At 29.7% G+C, this 24,581-nt stretch overlaps 1 long non-coding RNA gene across 1 annotated transcript; it reads left to right on the top strand.

Moving 5' to 3' along the window:
• Positions 1-1,296: 1,296 nt before the first annotated feature.
• LOC145047741 (uncharacterized) lies at positions 1,297-4,339 on the top strand. Its single transcript, XR_013682386.1, has 2 exons — positions 1,297-2,310; positions 2,453-4,339. It is a non-coding gene; the product is annotated as an uncharacterized LOC145047741 (long non-coding RNA).
• Positions 4,340-24,581: the final 20,242 nt, after the last annotated feature.

Raw genomic sequence — 24,581 nt, 5'->3', positions numbered from 1 at the left:
TTACTTGAAATTATCATATTGTAAATATGGGTCTACGAAATAAAATCAAAAAATATAATGAAAAAAATAAATTGTTTATTAATCGGAGCTACGAAATATTTTACCTATGATTTCTTTTATTACAAGTTTTAATGAGATATACTACAAAATAATTGTCTTATTAAATCCTATTTGACATTTGCATGGTATTTATTAAAAATTTATTACAAATGCCAACTTTAAATTTATATAAGTTTCAAGTTTTGAAATATATATATATAAAATATTTTTTCTATATGATGGAGTTTTTTTAATCATTTATTAATTAATTATAAAATTATCATTATAAAAAAAAAAAAAAGACTATTCTACATAGTCTTAGAGTTTGTCTACCAATGTCTTGTATTCTCCTTTTATTTCTTTTTATATTAGTTATTATACATACAAGATATATTTATTTCTTACAACTAAAACTATTCAAGAAATTTTTTTGTATAAGATTTGTAGTTACCCGTCCACATAATAAAAGCAAAATGTCTTTATGCTTGCTTTTAGAATTTGTGGTTACTTTGTTTTGTTTTTCTACAAATTTAAAATTGCTTTCTAATTTTTTTCTACAAAACTGTAGAGCATAAAAATTGTTATTTTATGTTAATTTATGAGTATATATATATATATATATATATATATATATATATATATATATATATATATATATATATATATATATATATATATTCACAACTAAATCGAAATATTAGAGATGATTAAAAATATAATGATTAATAGTTTTAATTGTGATATATTTTAATGTTCACTTCTTATCGTCAATCATATAAGAATATAATGATTTTTATTTTTAACTAATAAATAAATCAAACACTAAAACTTAAAGATGATTGAAAAATTAGCTAAAATAAACCATCGATTTTCACCTTTTAAGAGAGATTTGTTGAAAAGATACAAAAAAACATTGTTCAGAAAACGAAGTTGGAAATATAAAAAAAAAACATGAATATCAAAAACTATAAAACATCTCAATTTTATATATATATATATATATATATATATATATATATATATATATATATATATATATTAAGATTGTGAAAAATTTCAACAGTAAACATCAAATGTGTTTCTCTATTTTGGTCCTTGTAGTTACATTCCAGGTCCCTATATTTTCATTTATTTGCCACTTTGCTTTTTGATTATTTACTGCATTCATTATCTTCTTTTCTTAACTTTTTGGCAGTTTTGGTCCTTATTTATGTGTGTGGTTGCAATTGTAGGTGGTTTTTTAGGGCGTCATATATTGTCATTTTGTAAATGGTTAGTAGTTACGTGTTGTTATGTCTTTCTTCACCGTTTTCTCATCCAATTGGATTCTGATTTCTGTACTTCTTCTCCACCTTTTCCTAACTGACCTCATTTTTCTATCTGTGTTTTTATCAGTCGTGTGATCGACTGCAACTGCTGGTCGTCTTTCTCCGACACTGAAGCGATAGATCTTGAAGCGCGTTTCATCTGGGTTTAGGGCTTCGAATCGATTGCTTCGATGTCCACCATCAGCTTCCACATCCAACGTTATCGTCATGTTGATCTGATGACGACGACTTTAACATTACGTACTTCTACCATCTATGTAGGGTGTTTCATAGCTTTGGTTTCCATCGAGGGTTGATTTGTATCTCCATCTTAACCTGCTCTAACATCGGTTATACAACTCTTTAATTCTTGCATTTTTTTGTTGATTTCCTGAATCTTGTTTGTTCATCACTCCCTTCACACCTTTCTTTTAAGATTTGCTTTTATTAATTTTGGATGTTTATGCAAAAGCAAGAATTAAAAAACCAAAAACCTTGAAGTGTCGGAAGGTACTCTTAAGCAAAGTCGACTCCAAAATCACATTTATGTTCTTTATCCACAGTAATCGTAAAACCCCAAATTATAATTATAGTGTTGATAGCTAAAATTACTGATAGTAATTTCGAGTTTTCGTTGTCAAATGTTGTTTTTAGAATGTATTTAAGATTATTAAATTAGGCACCTGTTGCATTAAGAATGACAGTATTGATATTGATCGCATCCACCCTGGTCTAGGTATCTTTCTCAATTCAAAGTCTAAATCTTTAAATAACATTTCAACTCAATCAAAGCTTCTAATCTTTGTTCTTCTAGGTGGTGGTATGTATACTTCAAGAATCATTATATTAACTTGAAATCCAAGTTTCACTTTTCTAACAATGGGTGTCTGTCTTTTTTTTCTTTCTTTCCAGAACATGAACCTTTTATTTACGGATGAAAAACTTAACCTTTCAAGGCTTTGAAGTGAGTTAATCACATAAGAATGTATCTGTTTCTTATGTGATTATTTGTAATCCAAGAATTATTATATTAACTTGAAATCCAACTTTCACTTTTCTAACAAAGGGTATCTGTCTTTTTTTTTTTTTTTTTCTTTTTTTTGCAGAACATGAACCTTTTGTTTACGGATGAAAAACTTACCCTTTCAAGGCTTTGAAATGACTCAAATCACATAAGAATGTATCTGTTTCTTATATGATTATTTGAAATCCAAGGTTGGAAGTTGTTTATTGCATTCATAAAACTCATAAAGGTCTTTATTTTTCCATCTGTACTTTTTTTTTTCTTTCTCATTTGTTTGATGTATCTTAAGTGTCAAAGGTTGTCATGACCAGCTTCCAGTAAGTGTGCTTAAATGAAGACTTAACATCCAACCATAAAAGGTTAACGGTTTATTCTATTGTAAAGGCATTATTGGTGTTACCAATTTTATTCAATGTTGATTTTGTTGTTAATCCATCTAAAGGATCAAACTTATAATGTTAACAATTCATTTCTCCATTCAAATAATAACAGCAGCTCTGACTTCGGCTAAAGAACCTTATATAAATAGAAATAAAGGCCTGCTACTTTACCCATTTTTTCGTGTTTTTTTTTTGTTGCCAGGTTTTACAATTTTGTTTGGTTTATTTTCAGTATACATCAATTAATGCTTGGAAATAAGTGAAAACTTGCTGGAAAACAACTAGACCGACCGATACCACCGCCACAAACCCAGTACGCCAGGTTTTACCATCTTTGTTAGTGTTATTTTGCATTTTTATTTTACATTTCAAATATATGTTGTTCGTTTAGGTTAGAGATAGGTTTTAAAAAGGATACAATCCTTTTAGTGGGTTTCAATCTCCAATTAGGAGTTATCATTGACAACCAAATGGATTCTGCAGGGGAAATAGGGTATATTCATTTCCTCATATAGTTATTTTTATTTTTATTTTTATTCTTTTTTTTTTTAAATGAGATGGTTTTCTGAAACATAACAATGGGGTTTCGGATCTCCTTATGTGTTTATGGCCACTACAGAATCATAACAAAGGTAAAGTGTACATTTAACCATTAAATATTTAAATCAAAACTCTAAATCATACATTTATGTTTTTTTTTTTTGTTTTCTACTCTTGCAACGCCAAAAAATGGAATTGGATTGTTCCCATATGTGGGGTTTGCTTATACAGCAGCTAAGGGCCAGGATAAGGATCAATTTGGTTCAAATAAATCAGGTAAAGAAATAACCGAAGATGTAGATACAAATCAGAAAAAAGATGATCCTACGGGTATGAATAATAGAACGTAAATTTCCAATTTCGTACAAAAACTACGACATTTCTTTTTTGTAAAATAATTCCAGCTAAGAAAAATTCATCTTTACACGTTACACATTCAAATTCTGCACAAACGTCCATCGAACAGGTTCATTTTCTTTAATTTTGCTTTAAATCATATGTTAAATGATTTTGTTTTGGCCGTTCATAGGAGAACTTGGTTTGTGCTATAAAACTGAAGAAGGTGTTTTAAATTTGATTATTACAACTTCAGGTATTGGAATTTGGGAATCATATAAGTCGTTTTTTTAATAGAGATAATTGGGTGATTTTACGTTTATATCAATCTATATGATCATTGAAGATCACAGAATCTATTGTTGAGGATGATTATTATTGTTTGGCCTTAACGTTCAAGTTTAGATATGCGAATGAGAAGTTTAGCAATCAATATATGGCAACAGTAGGAATCGATTTCTTGACAAAAGAAGTGGAATTTTAGGATAGGCTCTTCACTCTACACGGAGCCCTAATTTGGTTGTTCATCAACCACAACCAACAGTTGCATGTTAACCCTTAAAGGACATACTAATGAGAAGCCATGTTATTACATTTACTATATTCTCTTGATGATAATATTCTTCTGATTTTCTCATTTATCTGTTGTTAATGGATTCATTACATGTGATTCATAAACATATAAGGTATTATGCCTATGCCCTATTTCTGTTTATCATTTTGAGAATTTGAAATTTTAATGGAATGGTGATTACAACTTTGGTTTCCACTTTCTTTTGAAAAGAAATTGAGTTTTTACTTTGTGGTTGACAAAAACATGGTAATCAAACTAATGAATATTAAACATAATACCATTTAACTATAACAAAAAAACAATACTTAAAGTTTTGGGAAAAAACGACATTGAAGGCTTCCGACCCCTGCAAAGCGGGGGACACTTTTCTAGTTATGATTAAATTCTATTTTTTATTAGTCTAACAGACTCTTTAATTACATAAAAAAAATATACAAAATATAAAAGTATATATTGTATATGACAAAAGTATAATTTCTTGGGTTTCCATTTCAACCGGATAATGAGATCACGATTTGGAATTTTAGATTTTGATCATTTGAAATAAATTGCTTGGTTTTGTATTCTAAAGTTAAAAGTAGAAAAGTTATTCTCAAAAGTTAAAGGGTAAATGATACAAAAACACATTTTTTTTACACAGAAATTCGATTTTGACACCGTGTTATTTTTCTGTTAATTTTGACACTGTGTTTTCCAATTTGTTGCAATTCTGACCATTTGACCGGTTAACCAGGTTACATGCTCACGTGGCATGATGACGTGTCAATTTTGATGATGTGGCATGCTGACATGATATGCTGATGTGTCAAAATTGGTTTTTTTTTTCCACAAAAAACACTAAGTTTTCACTTTTTTTCGATTTTGACACTAAGTTTAATTTTTTATTTCAATTTTAACACTATGTTTTTTTTGTTCCAATCGAACATCGTTTATCAAATTTTGTTCAATTTTGTCTATATTCCATTTGAAAACGTATAAATATATTTTTTTTATTACATTTTAAACCGTATAAACATATTTTTTTCGTTTAAAAACCACATTTTTATTTAAATACAAAGTGTTTTTTTTTTCTTACATTCAAAACATTAGTTATATCACGAGAATCAAACTAACAATAAGCTTCTAATAAGATATAAAAATTTGATGGGTTGCAAACTTGATATCCGAGTTTTGATCGACTACACGCCTCCAAACCTCCAAACACATTTTTAAGTTGCATATTTAATATAAAATATAATTTTTATATAACTAATACATATTTATATATAAAAATATGGTTTGAGTGTACAAAAAAAATTGTATTTGTATAAAAGTATGGTTTTTAAATGAAAAAAAAAACATATTTATACGGTTTAAATGTATTAAAAAAATATTTATAGGGTTTCAAATAGAAAATTGTCAATATTGAACAAAATTAGAAAAAAAATGATGTTCGATTTGGAACAAAAAAACATAGTGTCAAAGTTGAAATAAAAAAAATAAATTTAGTGTCAAAATCGAAAAAAAAATCAAAACTTAGTGTTTTATTGAGAAAAAAATTCAATTTTGACACGTCAGCATATCATGTCAGTATGCCACATCATCAAAACTAACACATCATCATGCCACGTCAGCATGTAACCTAGTTAACCGGTCAAATGGTCAGAATTGTAACAAATTGGAAAACACAGTGTCAAAATTGACAAAAAAAAACATGGTGTCAAAATCGAATTTCTGTGTAAAAAAAATATTTTTTGTGCTATTTACCCAAAGTTAAACTAACAAATATGTCGGGTACTAAAAAACATAAATCAGTTTAATTCAAATACACAAACAAAAGTTTAACTTACAATCTACATTTCAAAATATAAAAACTCCAAACTTAATAACCTATTTCAATCATAATAAACATTACCAAATCAAAATATTAACAAACAAAAATTAAAGTAAATAAAAATTTTATAGTAATGTTTCAAGAAACAGTAAAAATTAAAGCTGTGACTACTATTTTACATTTTTGATCTGAACAATAAATAACAAAAATCTGATACATCATGTATTTTAACCTAGATGAAATTGTTTGAAACACAAAAACGCCATCAATACATTTCTAGAATGCATACACCTCTAGTTCTTCATTTTCGGTACAATATAAATATTTATCATCAAAACCTAAACCACACAACATACAGACAATAATCTAAACATAAGACTAAATGAAATAAAAAAATCAAACCAAAATGCAAAAAACCATAAGCAAACGTCACATCCAAAAAATATATTGCAGGATGATATAATATTGCGTAATATTTTTCTTATAAGATCTAAAATCATCAATTGGATTAGCACTATTGTTCTAAACCAAGTTTTCATAAAAAAATCTCATAACAAAAAACAAATAATGGAGATATGAGAAGATCTTACCCTTAATCAATAATCATAACTATTATTATTGAAAAGAAACACATATCTGTTTCCACGTTTGGATCTTCCTATCCAGATCTAATAGAAAGAAAAAAATAACACCGATTTCCATCTACAAATAAATATGTCTCACATACATCGATTAGAATCTCATATAAACCTGTATCACATTAATCGATTTCCACCGATTTGTTAGGTGGAAGTTTGGTGAATTGTAGATAAATGAACGAGAAAAGCTCGTCGATTTGCAAAAATTAAATAAAAAGCACACTATGAAACCAAAATGTCAAATATAGAATAGATATGGAACAGATCTTGAGCAAATGACCAACATGATACAATTTTTGTTTTTCGATCTATGCTTTTCGAATGAATCTACAACAAAAAGCATGCAACTTACATGAGATTGAAAATTTTAAAAACAAAACACGATGAAAAAAAAAAAGAAAAGGACGGTACTGGTAGATCTGAACGTTGGTGGTGAAGGCCATGGTAGCGGTGTCGATTTCAGAAGGATAGTTCTCTACAGAGGGACATAATCAAAATGGAGAGACAACTGAAGGTGGTGCAGCAGTGGTGGCTGTAGAGGTGGAGGCTCAATGTTGGCGACAGTTTTTGAAGGTGCGACGGTGGTCACGTCGTTGATTTTTGGTGAAAGGCAGCGGCAGAAAGGACGATTTGAGATCTATGGTTTTACAAAGATGGGAGATGAAATGCATGTGAAAATGTGTCGGATGACTCCTCATTGGTGTATGATTATCCACCACCGGAGTCTAAAAATATAGTGGCTGATGAAAATTGAGTAGGATTAGGGTTTTGTGGGGTAGTTTTTTATATCTAGGATTGATAAAAACTTAAAGAAAAATATTTCCTTTTGATTGGTCATTTTTAATTAACATGGATCATTATTTTATACCATTAGATGCATTTGATATAAAATTAAAGGTTAAGATTGAAGCTCCTTAGTTTTAAGACTTTGGTCTTAAATTTTTTAAGGTAGTAGTGTACCCGCATGATGCAGCAGCGGCAATTAGTTTTGATCGATAATTAATTTATTTAGATTGTCCTCAAATTGTTTTGTTTTTGTGTACAGTCCCCCTTTCACTGGACATAATTATCGGGGATATAATAGAAATACCGAACTACTTTGTTTTAATAATATGTGGTTTTTAGCTAAAAAAAAAAAAATATGAAAATGACCACTTTTTTTTTTTTTTTTTTTTTTTTTTTTTTTTTTTTTTTGAAGAGACTTATACTTTAATTTGAATGAAAGTTTAAATTTGTTTAATATTTCACCATTATGTTGGATTAATTTGAGGTTGTTTTTGTTGACCTTTATATATGCATTACTCTTCATATTAATTTCTTTATATTTTTTTCTTAAATTTATTACAATTTTTCATTATTAAGCGTGTATCATATTCATTTATTTATTTTAGTGAAAGATATTATCACTGTTTTTATAATGATAAATTTATTTGTTATTGACATTTATTTTATTTCTAATATTACCAAAGAAAACAAATGATGCTATTAGTTCATACATATATTAAGATGGTGTATAATACAACTATAAATAATACTAAAAATTGTAATGATAACCATTAGATTAGTTGGTTTTTATTTATATTATTAAAAGTAGATTTTTAGTAGAACATTCAATATAATCCAAAAGAATTCTTAAAATATAGTATTTGCCATTTTTTATCTTAAATGTATATACATGTCTCTATATAATACACACAAAATCATTATTTTTATCATATGTACCTCTCATACTAAGTTTTAATTCTTTTTATTATCAAAATAATATATATGATATTTAAATAGTTATGATATTACTGTTATTCGTCAATAATACATTTGTTGGTTAAATAAAAAAATATTATTTGAAATTATCATTTTGTAAATATGGGTCTGCGAAAATAAAATCAAAAAATATACTGAAAAAAATAAATTGTTAATTAATCTGAGCTACGGAATATTTTACCTATGATTTCTTTTATTACAAGTTTTAATGAGATATACTACAAAATAATTGTCTTATTAAATCCTATTTGACTTTTACATAGTCTTAGAGTTTGTCTACGAATGTCTTGTATTCTGCTTTTATTTCTTTGTATATTAGTTATTATACATACAAGCCATATATATTTCTTACAACTAAAACTATTCAAGAAATTTTTTGAGTATGATTTGTAGTTACCCCTTTTATTTCTTTGTATATTAGTTATTATACATACAAGCCATATTTATTTCTTACAATTAAAACTATTTAAGAAATTTTTTGAGTATGGTTTGTAGTTATCCGTGCAAATAAAAAGAAACAAAATGTCTCTATGCTTGCTTTTAGAATTTGTGGTTAATTTGTTTTTATTTTTCTACAAATGTAAAATTGTTTTCTAATTTTTTTCTACAAAATTGTAAAGCATAAAAATTATTATTTTATGTTAATTTAGAAGTATATATATATATATATATATATATATATATATATATATATATATATATATATATATATATATATATATATATATATTTCACAACTAAATGGAAATATTTACGACCAGAGATGATTGAAAATATAATGATTAATAGTTTTACTTCCTATCGTCAATCATATAACAATATAATGATTTTTATTTTTAATTAATAAATAAATCAAACACTAAAACTTAAAGATGATAAAAAATTAGCTAAAATAAGCCACCGATTTTCACATTTTCAAAGAGATTTGTTGAAAAGATACAAAAAAAAAAAAAAAAAAAAAAAAAAAAAAAAAAAAACACTGTTCAGAAAATGAAGTTGGAAATATAAAAAAACACGAATATCAAAAACTATAAAAGACCTCAATTTTAATTATGATTAAATTCTCTTCTTCATTAGTCTAACATGCCCTTTAATTACAGAATATAAAAGTATATATATTATATATGATAAAAGTATAATTTGTTAGGTTTCCATTTCAACGAGCTATTGAGATCACGATTAGGAATTTTAGATTTTGATCATTTATTTTCAAAAGTTAAAGTAATAAATATGTCACCTACTAAAAAACATAAATCACTTTAATTCAAATACACAAAAAAAAAAAAGATTAATTTACAATCTACATTTCAAAATATAAAAACTCCAAACTTAATAAGCTATTTCAATCATAATAAACATTACCAAATAAAAATATTCAAAAACAAAAATTAAAGTAAATAAAGTTTTTATAGTACAATTTTAAGAAACTATAAAAATTCAAGCTGTGACTACTATTTTACATTTTCAGATTCGAACAACAAATAACAATAATTTGATACATAAAGTATTTTAACCCAAATGAAATTGTTTGAAACACAAAAACGCATTGAATACTTTTCTAGAACGCATACACCTCTAGTCCTTCATTTTATGTACAATATAAATATTTATCATCAAAACCTAAATCACACAAAATACAGACAATAATCTAAACATAAGACCAAGTAAAATAAAAAAAATCAAACCAAAACGTAAAAAACCATAAGCAAACGTCACATACAAAAAATATATTGCAGGATGATATAATGTTGCGTAATATTTTTCTTATCAGATTTGAAATCATCAATTAGATTAGCACTATAGTTGTAAACCAAATTTTCATAAAAAAATCTCATAACAAAAACAAAAAAGGAGATATGAGGAGATCTTACCCTCAATAAATAATCACAACTATTATTATTGAAAAAAACACATATGTGTTTCCATGTTTGCATCTTCCTATCTAGTCCTCATAGAAAAAAAATAAAATAAATAACACCGATTTCCGTCTACAAATAAACATGTCTGACATAAATCGATTAAAATATCAAATAAACCTGTATCACATAAACTGATTTCCATCGGTTTGTTAGGTGGGAATCTGGTGAATTCTAGATAAATGAATGAGAAAAGTTTGTCGATTTGCAAAAATTAAATAAAAAGCATAATATGAAACCAAAATGTCAAATATAGAATAGATATGGAACAGATCTTGAACAAATGACCAACATGACAGATTTTTGGAGTAACCATACAATTTATGTTTTTGGATCTATGATTTTTGAATGAATCTACAACAAAAAAGCACGCAACGTACATAAGATTGAAATTTTTAAAAACAAAACACGATGAAAAAAGAGGGAGAGAAGGACGATAGTGGTAGATCTGAATGTTGGCGGTGAAGGCCATGGTAGCGGTGTCGATTTCAGAACGATAGTTCTCTACAGAGGGACATAATCAAAATGGAGAGACAACTGAAGGTGGTGCAACAGTGGTGGCTATAGAGGTGGAGGCTCAATGTTGGCGACGGTTTTTGAAGGTGCGATGGTGGACAGGTCGTTGATTTTTAGTGAAAGGCAGAGGCAGAAAGGACGATTTGAGATCTATGGTTTTACAGAGATGGGAGATGAAATGCAAGTGAAAATGAGTCGTACGACTCCTCATTGGTGTATGACTATCCACCACCGGAGTCTAAACAGATGGAGGCTGATGAAAATTAAGTAGGATTAGGGTTTTGTGGGGTGGTTTTTTATATCTACAATTGATAAAAACTTAGAGAAAAATACTTCCTTTTGATTGGTCATTTTTAATTCAAATGGATCATTATTTTATACCATAAGATGCATTTGATATAAAATTAAAGTTTAAGATATAAGCTCCTTAGTTTTAAGACTTTGGTCTTAAATTTTTAAATTTTTTTTATTATGTATACATTATAAAGTAGTGTATATATATATATATATATATATATATATATATATATATATATATATATATATACACACACACACATACACACACGTGCACACACATACACACACATAGTAGTGTACCCGCGTGATGCAGCAACGACGATTAGTTTTGACCGATAATTAATTTATTTAGATTATCGTCAAATTGTTTTGGTTCTCTTTATAATTTCGCTTTCACTTAACATAATTGTCGGGGATATAATAAAAATACCGAACTATTTTGTTTTAATAATACGTGGTTTTGAGCTAAAAACAAATATATGAACATGACTACTTTTTTTTTTTGAAGCAACATATACTATACTTTGAATGAAAGTTTAAATTTATTTAATCTTTCACCATTGTGTTGGATTAGTTAGAGGTGTTTTTTTATTTAAATTTGCATGGTGACCTTTATATATGCATTACTCTTCATATTAATTTCTTTACGTTTTTTTTTTCTTACAAATATTACTAATTTTCTTTATTAAGCGTGTATCATATTCATTTATTTATTTGAGTGAAAGATATTATCACTGTTTTTATAATGATAAATTTATTTGTTGTTGACATTTATTTTATTTCTAATATTACCAAAGAAAACAAATGATACTATTAGTTCATACATATATTAAGATGGTGTATAATACAACTATAAATAATACTAAAGATTGTAATGATAACCATTAGATTAGTCAGTTTTTATTTATATTATTACAAGTAGATTTTTAGTAGAACATTCAATATAATCCAAAATAATTCTTAAATATATTATTTGCCATTTTTTTTATCTTAAATGTATATACATGTCTCTATATAATACACGCAAAATCATTATTTTTATCATATGTACCTCTCATACTAAGTTTTAATTCTTTTTATTATCAAAATAATATCTATAATATTTAAATAGTTATGATATTATTGTTATTCGTAAATACTATATTTGTTGGTTAAATAAAACAATATTACTTGAAATTATCATATTCTAAATATGGGTCTGCCAAAATAAAATCAAAAAATATAATGAAAAAAATAAATTGTTGATTAATCGGAGCTACGGAATATTTTACGGTTTTACCTATGATTTCTTTTAATACAAGTTTTAATGAGATATACCACACAATAATTGTCTTATTAAATCCTATTTGACATTTACATGGTATTTATTTAACAATTTATTATAAATGCCAACTTTAAATTTATATAAGTTTCAAGTTTTAATATATATATATATATATATATATATATATATATATATATATATATATATATATATATATATAATTTTTTCTATATGATGGATCTTTTTAATCATTTATTAATTAATTATAAAATTGTCATTATAAAAAAAAGACTATTCTAAACTTTAAACATGTATACATACTTATAGAGTTTGTCTACCAATGTCTTGTATTCTCTTTTTATTTCTTTTTATATTAGTTATTATACAAACAAGACATACTTATTTCTTACAACTAAAACTATTCAAGAAATTTTTTGAATATGATTTCTAGTTACCCGTCCACATAAAAAAAACAAAATGTCTTTATGCTTGCTTTATGGTTAATTTGTTTTGTTTTTTAAAATTGCTTTCTATTTTTTTTTTCTACAAAACTGTAAAAGCATAAAATTTGTTATTTTATGTTAATTTTGAAGTATATATATATATATATATATATATATATATATATATATATATATATATATATATATATGGCACAACTAAAATCCAAATATTTACAACTAGAGATGATTGAAAATATAATGATTAATAGTTTTACTTGTCATATGTTTTCATGTTTACTTCCTATCGTCAATCATATAACAATATATGATTTTTATTTTTAATTAATAAATAAATCAAACACTAAAACTAAGAGATAATTGAAAAATTAGCTAAAATAAGCCACCCGTTTTCACCTTTCGCAGAGATTTGTTGAAAAGATAAAAAAAACATTGTTTAGAATAAGAAGTTGGAAATATTAAAAAAACACGAATATCAAAAACTATAAAAGTCCTCAATTTTAATTATGATTAAATTCTATTTTTCATTACTCTAACAAACTCTCTAATTACATAAAAAAAATATACAAAATATAAAAGTATATATATTGTATGTGATAAAAGTATAATTTCTTAGGTTTCCATTTCAACCAGCTACTGAGATCACGATTAGGAATTTAGATTTTGATCATTTGAAATAAATTGTTTCGTTTTGTATTCTAAAGTTAAAAAGTAGAAAATTTATTCTCAAAAGTTAAACTAACAAATATGTCAAATAATAAAAAACATAAATCGGTTTAATTCAAATACACAAACAAAAGATTAACAACAATACATTTCAAAATATCAAAACCCCAAACTTAATAAGCTATTTCAATCATAATAAATATTAACAAACAAAAATTAAAGTAAATAAAGTTTTTATATTACAGTTTCGAGAAACTGTAAAAATTAAAGCTGTGACTACTATTTTACATTCTCAGATCTGAACAATAAATAACAAAAATTTGATACATAAAGTATTTTAACCCAGATGAAATTGTTTGAAACACAAAAACACCATCAATACTTTTCTAAAATGCATACAACTCTAGTTCTTCATTTTCGGTACAATATAAATATTTCTCATCAAAACCTAAATCACACAACATACAAACAATAATCTAAACATAAGACTAAATAAAATAAACAAATCAAACCAAAATGCAAAAAACCATAAGCAAACGTCACATACGAAAAATATATTGCAGGATGATATAATATTGAGTAATATATTTCGTATCAGATTTGAAATCATCAATTGGATTAACATTATTGATCTAAACCAAGTTTTTATAAAAAAAATCTCACAATAAAAACAAAAAAAGGAGATATGAGAAGATCTTACCCTCAATCAATAATCATAACTATTACTATTGAAAAGAAACACATATCTGTTTCCATGTTTGGATCTTCCTATCTAGACCTAATAGAAAGAAAAAGATAGCACCGATTTCCATCTACAAATAAACCTATCTCACATAAATCGATTAGAATCTCATATAAACCTGTATCACATAAACCAATTTCCACCGGTTTGTTAGGTGGGAGTCTGGTGAATTCTAGATAAATGAATGAGAAAAGCTCGTCGATTTGCAAAAATTAAATAAAAAGCACACTATGAAACCAAAATGTCAAATATAGAATAGATATGGTACAGATCTTGAACAAATGACAAACATGACAGATTTTTGGAGTAACCATACAATTTATGTTTTTGGATCTATGATTTTTGAATGAATCTACAACAAAAAAGCACGCAACATACATAAGATTGAAATTTTTAAAAACAAAACACGATGAAAAAAAAAGGGAGGGAAGGACGGTAGTGGTAGATCTGAATGTTGGCGGTGAAGGCCATGGTAGCGGTGTCGATTTCAGAACGATAGTTCTCTACAGAGGGACATAATCAAAATGGAGAGACAACTGAAGGTGGTGCAACAGTGGTGGCTATAGAGGTGGATGCTCAATGTTGGCGACGGTTTTTGAAGGTGCGATGGTGGACAGGTCGTTGATTTTTAGTGAAAGGCAGAGGCAGAAAGGACGATTTGAGATCTATGGTTTTACAGAGATGGGAGATGAAATGCAAGTGAAAATGAGTCGTACGACTTCTCATTGGTGTATGACTATCCACCACCGGAGTCTAAACAGATGGAGGCTGATGAAAATTAAGTAGGATTAGGGTTCTGTGGGGTGGCTTTTTATATCTACAATTGATAAAAACTTAGAGAAAAATACTTCCTTTTGATTGGTCATTTTTAATTCAAATGGATCATTATTTTATACCATAAGATGCATTTGATATAAAATTAAAGTTTAAGATATAAGCTCCTTAGTTTTAAGACTTTGGTCTTAAATTTTTAAATTTTTTTTATTATGTATACATTATAAAGTAGTATATATATATATATATATATATATATATATATATATATATATATATATATATATACACACACACACACACACACATACACACACACGTGCACACACATACACACACATAGTAGTGTACCCGCGTAATGCAACAACGACGATTAGTTTTGACCGATAATTAATTTATTTAGATTATCGTCAAATTGTTTTGGTTCTGTTTATAATTTCGCTTTCACTTAACATAATTGTCGGGGATATAATAAAAATACCGAACTATTTTGTTTTAATAATACGTGGTTTTGAGCTAAAAACAAATATATGAACATGACTACTTTTTTTTTTGAAGCAACATATACTATAATTTGAATGAAAGTTTAAATTTGTTTAATCTTTCACCATTGTGTTGGATTAGTTAGAGGTGTTTTTTTATTTAAATTTGCATGTTGACCTTTATATATGCATTACTCTTCATATTAATTTCTTTACGTTTTTTTTTTCTTACAAATATTACTAATTTTCTTTATTAAGCGTGTATCATATTCATTTATTTATTTGAGTGAAAGATATTATCACTGTTTTTATAATGATAAATTTATTTGTTGTTGACATTTATTTTATTTCTAATATTACCAAAGAAAACAAATGATACTATTAGTTCATACATATATTAAGATGGTGTATAATACAACTATAAATAATACTAAAGATTGTAATGATAACCATTAGATTAGTCAGTTTTTATTTATATTATTACAAGTAGATTTTTAGTAGAACATTCAATATAATCCAAAATAATTCTTAAATATATTATTTGCCATTTTTTTTTATCTTAAATGTATATACATGTCTCTATATAATACACACAAAATCATTATTTTTATCATATGTACCTCTCATACTAAGTTTTAATTCTTTTTATTATCAAAATAATATCTATGATATTTAAATAGTTATGATATTATTGTTATTCGTCAATACTATATTTGTTGGTTAAATAAAAAAATATTACTTGAAATTATCATATTCTAAATATGGGTCTGCCAAAATAAAATCAAAAAATATAATGAAAAAAATAAATTGTTTATTAATCGGAGCTACGGAATATTTTACGGTTTTACCTATGATTTCTTTTAATACAAGTTTTAATGAGATATACCACACAATAATTGTCTTATTAAATCCTATTTGACATTTACATGGTATTTATTTAACAATTTATTATAAATGCCAACTTTAAATTTATATAAGTTTCAAGTTTTGATATATATATATATATATATATATATATATATATATATATATATATATATATATATATATATATATATATATAATTTTTTCTATATGATGGATTTTTTTAATCATTTATTAATTAATTATAAAATTGTCATTATAAAAAAAAGACTATTCTAAACTTTAAACATGTATACATACTTATAGAGTTTGTCTACCAATGTCTTGTATTCTCTTTTTATTTCTTTTTATATTAGTTATTATACATACAAGACATACTTATTTCTTACAACTAAAACTATTCAAGAAATTTTTTGAATATGATTTCTAGTTACCCGTCCACATAAAAAAAAACAAAATGTCTTTATGCTTGCTTTATGGTTAATTTGTTTTGTTTTTTAAAATTGCTTTCTATTTTTTTTTTCTACAAAATTGTAAAAGCATAAAATTTGTTATTTTGAAGTATATATATATATATATATATATATATATATATATATATATATATATATATATATATATATATATATATATATATATATATATATGTCACAACTAAATCCAAATATTTACAACTAGAGATGATTGAAAATATAATGATTAATAGTTTTACTTGTCATATGTTTTCATGTTTACTTCCTATCGTCAATCATATAACAATATAATGATTTTTATTTTTAAATAATAAATAAATCAAACACTAAAACTAAGAGATAATTGAAAAATTAGCTAAAATAAGCCACCCGTTTTCACCTTTCGCAGAGATTTGTTGAAAAGATAAAAAAAAAAACATTGTTTAGAATATGAAGTTGGAAATATTGAAAAAACACGAATATCAAAAACTATAAAAGTCCTCAATTTTAATTATGATTAAATTCTATTTTTCATTACTCTAACAAACTCTCTAATTACATAAAAAAAATATACAAAATATAAAAGTATATATATTGTATGTGATAAAAGTATAATTTCTTAGGTTTCCATTTCAACTAGCTACTGAGATCATGATTAGGAATTTTAGATTTTGATCATTTGAAATAAATTGTTTCGTTTTGTATTCTAAAGTTAAAAAGTAGAAAATTTATTCTCAAAAGTTAAACTAACAAATATGTCAAATAATAAAAAACATAAATCGGTTTAATTCAAATACACAAACAAAAGATTAACTTATAATCTACATTTCAAAATATCAAAACCCCAAACTTAATAAGCTATTTCAATCATAATAAATATTAACAAACAAAAATTAAAGTAAATAAAGTTTTTATATTACAGTTTCGAGAAACTGTAAAAATTAAAGCTGTGACTACTATTTTACATTCTCAGATCTGAACAATAAATAACAAAAATTTAATACATAAAGTATTTTAACCCAGATGAAATTGTTTGAAACACAAAAACACCATCAATACTTTTCTAAAATGCATACAACTCTAGTTCTTCATTTTCGGTACAATATAAATATTTCTCATCAAAACCTAAATCACACAACATACAAACAATAATCTAAACATAAGACTAAATAAAAGAAACAAATCAAACCAAAATGCAAAAAACCATAAGCAAACGTCACATACGAAAAATATATTGCAGGATGATATAATATTGAGTAATATATTTCGTATCAGATTTGAAATCATCAATTGGATTAACATTATTGATCTAAACCAAGTTTTTATAAAAAAAATCTCACAATAAAAACAAAAAAAGGAGATATGAGAAGATCTTACCCTCAATCAATAATCATAACTATTACTATTGAAAAGAAACACATATCTGTTTCCATGTTTGGATCTTCCTATCTAGACCTAATAGAAAGAAAAAGATAGCACCGATTTCCATCTACAAATAAACCTGTCTCACATAAATCGATTAGAATCTCATATAAACCTGTATCACATAAACCAATTTCCACCGGTTTGTTAGGTGGGAGTCTGGTGAATTCTAGATAAATGAATGAGAAAAGCTCGTCGATTTGCAAAAATTAAATAAAAAGCACACTATGAAACCAAAATGTCAAATATAGAATAGATATGGAACAGATCTTGAACAAATGACAAACATGACAGATTTTTGGAGTAACCATACAATTTATGTTTTTGGATCTATGATTTTTGAATGAATCTACAACAAAAAAGCACGCAACATACATAAGATTGAAATTTTTAAAAACAAAACACGATGAAAAAAAGGGAGGGAAGGACGGTAGTGGTAGATCTGAATGTTGGCGGTGAAGGCCATGGTAGCGTGTCGATTTCAGAACGATAGTTCTCTACAAAGGGACATAATCAAAATGGAGAGACAACTAAAGGTGGTGCAGCAGTGGTGGCTGTAGAGGTGGAGGCTCAATGTTGGCGACGGGTTTTGAAGGTGCGATGGTGGTCAGATCGTTGATTTTTGGTGAATGGTAGCGGTAGAAAGGACGATTTGAGATCTATGGTTTTACAGAGATGGGAGATGAAATGCAGGTGAAAATGAGTCGGACAAATCCTCGTTGGTGTATGTTTATGCACCACCAGAGTCTAAAAAGATGGAGGCTGATGAAAATTGAGTAGGATTAGGGTTTTGTGGTGTGGTTTTTTATATCTAGGATCGATAAAAACTTAGAGAAAAATACTTCCTTTTGATTGGTCATTTTTAATTCACATAGATAATTATTTTATACCATTAGATGCATTTGATATAAAATTAAAGGTTAAGATTGAAGCTCCTTAGTTTTAAGACTTTGGTCTTAAAATTTTCAAAATTTTTATTATGTATGCATTATAAAGTAGTATATATATATATATATATATATATATATATATATATATATATATATATATATATATATATATGGAAAAATAAATATGTGGATATTATGTACCTAAGCTTAGGTATAGAACATTTTAAACAATGTAGTTTTAAACAAAAGAAATCCAATTTCATTTTTTCTTAGTTTTGTTTTAATAAAATATGTAACACCCCGATTTCCCATGTTTGAAATTCGAGGTTTTCATGCATATTATAGGACCTACTCGACAAGTTGGTTGCTCCAACTCATCGTGTAGAAGAGATCAGCCCATGTAGATTTTTGAAGTAAACTCGACGAGTTGGAGGGTCCAACTTGACGAGTTGAGACTGTTTAGTGAAAGCCCTAATTTTCGTGTTTTTGCACTCTGTTTAAAGAACATATTACCCATTGTAGCCTCATTCATCGTCATTTCAACCAAAGAAAACCCTATATCGAGCATGGTACCCTCTTGGGTGTGTTTGAGAGCTTAATAGGTGACTTTTGAGGAGTTTTTGGAAGGAGACTTGCAGATTTTGAAGCTTGGATCAAGAAGGAGGCTGTAGATACAATACCTCATGTGTATTAGCTATCAAACTGAGTTATAAAGTTAATACCTTGACTTCGTTATACTTAGATCTTCTATTACGAGTGTTTATGACCATTTTTGGGACATTATGGAGTCATTCTCGGGTTTGAGCTTGTCATAAGGACATGGTTTCAAATCTGGACTCCTCTAGGCTCCTATAGTCATAAAGTCATCTACTTTATCAAGCTTTGGCCCTTCTCCATGCCCTAAACCCCTTCTTGAGCTTAGTTTTGGGTGTTTAACCTTGTGAGGCCTTATGCATGAAAACTTAGAAAATTTATATGATAATTTCATCCTAGGAGGTTGGATTTCAAGTTTGGAGCATTGGAATCGACTGGAATGAGCTTAATGTGTAATGGCTGAAAAAATCGACGAGTTGGATGTAACACCCCAATTCTGGTATGATATTTATATTGTTATTTATTGTTATATTTCTTCAAGTTTAAGGGGAACTCGACGAGTCAATAGCTGGACTCGTCGAGTAGGGTCACGATTTCGAGCACGTTTATGGACTCGGCGAGTCTGCCAGTCTGGATGAAACCCTAATTTTAAGGGTTTGCACCCTATATAAACAACTTTTGGGGGCCTCAAGTCAGCCCCCATCACCCCTCTGAGCATCTTACTCGAACCCTAGAGCCCTCTTTGCATTTTTGTGTGATTTTGGTGTGTTCTTTGAAGATTTTGAGAGATAAAAGAAGGTAGATCAAGAAGAGAAGAAGGAGATTCTAGATCCTTGAGGAATTTCAGAAGAAAGTAAGGTATATCTTGGACCTTTTCTGTTTCTATGCTTAAATCTCCTTTGTGAAGCCATTCTTAAACCATTTCTTAGCTTAGTAGTAGCATAAAGGACTCATGGAGTTGATTAACCTTCAGATCTAGCTAGATTTGATCTCCAGGAGCTTAGATCTAGCACCTTTATGGATCCATTTTGCATGAAAGCTCTAGATCTACTATTATAGTGTGCTTTTAACCTTAAAACCTCCATTTGATGTTATTTACACGTAAAGTTGGAAACTTTACGTGTAAATCAAGTCCCAGGAACCCAGATCTATTAATGGCATGGATTAGTTTCAAGCAGAATCGAGTGTATAGTATTTACATGCATACAACTCGGCGAGTCCCCTGTGTTTCCTTTCTCGAGTTATGCCGAGTGGAACCAGTGAGTGAGAAGTGGACTCGATGAGCTAGAGGGTTAGACTCATTCGTGGAAGAACTCGGCGAGTCAATGCCCTAACTCGGTGAGTCAAAGGCCATTTTCATACTTCAATAACAAACTCGACGAGTTGTTCATAAAACTCGGCGAGTCACAGCTAGAATAATCATCTGAGGAAGGAGAACTCGACGAGTTGTTCATACAACTCGGCGAGTCGGATGCAGATTGTCAGAGTGTTAGTAGCGAAGAGGAACTCACCGAGTTTACATCAAACTCGATGAGTAGTAGCGAGTGGAATCAAGGAAGTAAGAGTAAGGACTCGACGAGTTGGTGGCCCAACTCAACGAGTCAGGTCAACTGAATGTTGACTTTGATAGTTAGGTTGACTTGGACCAGAGGTAAGAGAGTCATTTTACCCTCAGTATTATTATTAACAATATTTGATTGATGGTGCTCATGGATATTGTAGCCGGGGTGAAACCGGAGACGCATCAGACAGCTTCCGAGCAGTCCTTTCAGCAGCTAGGCTACGAGGTGAGTTTCCTTCTAGTAGGAACGGGTCTAAGGCCACAATGCCGACCCGTTTAGTTAGTAGTAGTTTCCAGATTTCGGTCCGATGCAGTTGTTAGTGTGTTTGATGCCTTCGTGGCTCAGACAAGATTTATGTGTTAGGTGTTATGGGCTATGGCCTGACGTAGTATGCAATATATGAGTTTATGATTATATGTGTTATGCTAGTTGATATGTGTTTATGCTATGATATGCTATGCTTAGTTAGTTTCCGGACTTCGGTCCGATGTAGTTAGTTTCGGACTTCGGTCCGATGCAGTTAGTTTCGGACTTCGGTTCGATGCAGGGGACAAGGTCCCAGTCAGCTCCGGACATCGGTTCGATGCAGGGTACAAGGTCCCAGTTAGTTCCAGACTTCGGTCCGATGTGGTTTCTGGGCTTCGGCCCGATGCAGTGGGCAAGGCGCAGTACGTGTTTATATGTTATTTTATGGTATGTGGTAGTTTGGGGGAGCTCACTAAGCTTCGTGCTTACAGTTTTAGTTTTGGTTTCAGGTACTTCCGCAAGTAAGGGGAAGAGCTCGAGATGATGGCATCGCACACACCACAGCTTCAGTCTTTATCCTGGGAGTTTGTTGATTTGTAGTTTGATTTGATACAGTTGTTTCACGACATTTTATTACGAGTTGAGATATTTGACACATGGTCTTTATGATATGACAAACAATATATGATTTTTATTACTATTTAAAAAAAAATTTGGTCGTATTTTTGGGATGTTACAAGTTGGCATTAGAGCCTTGGTTTGAGGGATTCGGGCACACTTCCGGGTGTGTCTGAACTCAAACTAAGGAAATGGTAAAATGTTTTTCAAAAGAAGCGAGTTTTGTAAAACTAAAAAGAATTTCTTTTAAAAGATAAAAACTTTGAAAAGAGAAAAGGGGTGTGGCGCATGCGATCAGCCGAGCTCAAATAAGTACTCCCATATTACCCATACAAGTTATATTACGAATATCAGCTTCAGTTTCAGTATCAGTAGAACAACATGCTAGTATAGAACTAAGGATCTAGGAGGATGCCTTATATGTCTGCTTTATGTGTTTCAACCTTATAAGAATTGCATGCTAGCATAGAGTAGTCAGCAGTAGGATAGCCTGTTTAGGTTATGCCTGCTAATGTGAACTTAGCATTGTATGCTAGTATAGTTTCCCTCTTATGAGGATAGAATTGCTTGAGTGGTATCCTATGTCTGAATGCTGCTTGCTTTGTGCTTTGTGGGACTCTAGGTGATGGGGTTAGCCATCAGGTGAATGCATCACGTCACATGTGAATAGGGTTGAATAATCTCAGAGTGCTAGATTTAGCCCTATTGCGCAGCTCTTGCCTGAGTATAACCGCTGTAGGGATGAGTCTTTACTTGAAGGATTATCTGAGCCTCGCCACATGTGGTGGTATTCAGGTGATGGCTAATTGGCATCACATGGAGGCTTTCAGCAGCTGAGGACTCGATCGGGTATAGTCATAGAATTCCCTAGGGCAAGCCTAGGATAAGAGTAGTAGAGATTATTAGCGGTAATAGCGACTTGGTGGAGTCAAGGTAGTACTTGAGGAAAGTACGGATAAATGTGGAAGGTAGTATGGGCCCGTACTACTGGAAGCAGAGGATCCGTACTCAAATCAAGGAAAGCTGAGATGAGACCGGGAAACTTGTGGTAGTAGTGATTCCTCGAGATATATCAGTGTTCCTGACATTTATTATGTTGTGTTTCAGAATGGTGGAATTACGCCCTAGACTAGCAGTCAGCAGTTCAGGTGCCGGAGGGGGATCAGGATCAGGCCCGGAGGCCAGGCCGTTGGATGAGCAGACTAGGGAGTTTCTCTCTTCAGAGATTACTCGCACCATACTTGAGCATACTCCTGTGATCTTTGGTTCGATCAAGGAGGGTATCTTGGAGTTGATGGATGAGAGACTGAGTACTTTCCGTGCTGAGGTAGCGGCCATGATGGGGTCGCACACGCTTACCTTCACGGAGTTCCGTGCATATGGAGCTCCAGATTACCACGGGGCACGAGACCCCATAGCGAGCACCAGATGGTTGGCAAATGTGGCCAATGCCTTCCGCACTAGCAGATGTCCTGAGGGGGACAAGGTCAGATTGGCATCCTGTTTTCTGAAGGACAGGGCACTAGATTGGTGGGATGAGATTGGTGATGCCATCGGGATGACGTAGCCTTGGATACCATGACCTGGGCAAACTTTACAACAAGATTCAGAGCTGAGTTCACACCGGTTATTGAGGTGCAGCAGTTAGCACGCGAGTTTCAGGATCTTACCCAGACTACAGAGATGGTGGCGGAAATTACCGCTAAATTCAGGGAGAGGGCACTTCTTATTCCTTAGTACGCGACTGGTGAGGAAATGAAGAAGGCTCATTATCATGAGATGCTGCGGAGTGATATCTTCCAGTTCGTGAGCCGGTCCAACTGCAAAATGCTGGATGACATGATTGCTAGGGCTCGAGAGAGAGATTGACCTTGAGATAGAGAGGAAGAGGAAGCCGGAGACGGCTCCATGTACAGGGAATGCGGGTAAAAAGCCCAAGGGTTCAGATTATAAAGCTAGGAGTCAGCAGAGCCACGCTCGGTGTGGCAAGTGTGGGAGATTGCACGACGGGGCGTGCAAGGCAGGGAGTGTCGGTTGCTACAAGTGCGGCCGAACTGGGCATATGAGCAGAGATTGTACAACCACTACCACCGTCGTTTCAGCATCAGATCTGATTTGCTTCCATTGCAATCAGAGGGGACACAAAAAGTCCCAGTGTCCGAGTTTATCTACTGCAGGGAAGGTGTCAGCACCAGCTCTTGCTACTTTGAGGGTTTCAGATGGCCGTCAGGGCCGAGGCGAGATGCTGGTGGCGAAGAGTAGGGCTTTTTAGCTGACAGCAGAGAAGGCGAGAGCGACTCCTGATGTGGTGGCGGGTATGTATTCTTCCCTTATCTTAGTATTTATTTCTTCATTGTTTCTTATGGTTATATATTTGGTATAGGGTCGTTCTCGGTGAAC

This window comes from Lactuca saligna, chromosome 5 (assembly GCF_052625555.1).
Source record: "Lactuca saligna cultivar CGN05327 chromosome 5, ASM5262555v1, whole genome shotgun sequence".
NCBI lineage: Eukaryota > Viridiplantae > Streptophyta > Magnoliopsida > Asterales > Asteraceae > Lactuca > Lactuca saligna.
This window is presented reverse-complemented; position numbering and strand designations above follow the sequence as displayed.